The following is a 1,074-nucleotide window of genomic DNA, read 5'->3' as shown; positions in this document are numbered from 1 at the left end:
TTCAAATTCTTGACTTTTTGGACTTGACATAATGACAATACAAACAGATCTTTTATATTAACTGTTTAATATGGTTTTATCTCCTATTGCAGTCATAACAAAAGGCTTTCAGCAGCTGAACATATTTTTAAGTGATTCACGGAGAACTTAGGACCCTCAGCAGTGGGGAACCCACTCCGGTTTTGGGAACCACCTCTACAGACCTTCAGAACAGATGGTTAGCGAAAAAAAAACGATACATATTCAGTGTTGGTTCACACTATTGGGTGTGTTTTTACACCACCTAATGCTGGCAGGGCTGTTTGGATTGGTGTACAGAGGTCAATGTAACAAAGACAAGGGGAGAACTCTTGTCCAACTCTGAGGGCTGTGAGGGATTACCAAATTATGTGGATTTATAGACAATAAGGTAATAGTCAATTATTCGTTGCTTGATATGTATGGTAAGCCATTTGTAAAATTAGTTAAATTTCATAAATCATTAATTGTAGAAAATTAGCTGTAAATTATTTATAATTATATTTATTTATAATAATTATTATCCAACCCCTTCTCCCAAAAATTACACATAATGTCTGTATGTGGTCCAGCTTTTGGATATACTCTCATTTCTCTGAGGGTGTTTCATGGGCAGAGCCAGCCTGAGGCACAATTAAACTAAGCCACTGCATAGAGCCCTTAGGGCAACAGAGGGCCCCCAAGAGCCACTCGTACAGTATAGATCACACCTTGTTTTGGTTTATTGAGAACAAGTTAGCTCTTAAACTCACTCTGTCATTTCCAAAATAGCACATTTAAATGATAAAATACAATCTGTCAACATAACATGTAAATGTATTTAAGAGGCAAACAAACTGACAAGTGTACTGTGTAAAACATGCAAGGTAGAATTGATGTTGTTAGAGTCATAATGTAATGCCACTACTGCTTAATAAATTCAGTTGTTCACTTGTTGCAGCATTCATATTTTACTACTATAGATTTTTTATATTTTGTTTTAGGGTTAGGTTATCTTTTGGGTTTATCTACTACTACTTTTATTAATAATTTGTAGGAACAGGGATAGGACAAGCA

This window comes from Girardinichthys multiradiatus, chromosome 2 (genome assembly GCF_021462225.1).
Source record: "Girardinichthys multiradiatus isolate DD_20200921_A chromosome 2, DD_fGirMul_XY1, whole genome shotgun sequence".
NCBI classification, from domain to species: Eukaryota; Metazoa; Chordata; class Actinopteri; order Cyprinodontiformes; family Goodeidae; genus Girardinichthys; species Girardinichthys multiradiatus.
This window is presented reverse-complemented; position numbering follows the sequence as displayed.